Consider the following 439-nt stretch of genomic DNA (forward strand, 5'->3'; position numbering starts at 1 on the left):
CCATCTCACAGCAAAAAGGCTGCCGTATGTTTTGGAGAAGCCAGACGGTGCTGTCAGGAAGTCTTCACTGGGCTGCATGGCGTTCTGTGGCTGCTGTCTGTCTATTACTCATGTGCCTAGTGAACCCAGGAGGCAGAAAATGGCTGAGTTCAGGAGGTGATTAATGAGTGCTCTGCCAATGCCGTGTCAAAATCGGACACCGATTGTTAACACCAAACTTCTCACAGGACAGACAAGATGATGCACTCCTCTTATAGGAAATCCATTTACTATGGAATCATGATTAATAATGTCCTTCAGTTTTGTAAACATACAGATAGAATCATATTTACTTTTGACCCCACTGGGTAGGTACAATTCCTCTAAAGCCCAGATGATGTTTGTAAAGAGGGATGGGGTGGAACGAATCAGAATGCTCATGCTGACTATTCTGACTATT

The sequence above is a fragment of the Oncorhynchus gorbuscha genome, linkage group LG16 (genome assembly GCF_021184085.1).
Source record: "Oncorhynchus gorbuscha isolate QuinsamMale2020 ecotype Even-year linkage group LG16, OgorEven_v1.0, whole genome shotgun sequence".
Taxonomy (NCBI): domain Eukaryota; kingdom Metazoa; phylum Chordata; class Actinopteri; order Salmoniformes; family Salmonidae; genus Oncorhynchus; species Oncorhynchus gorbuscha.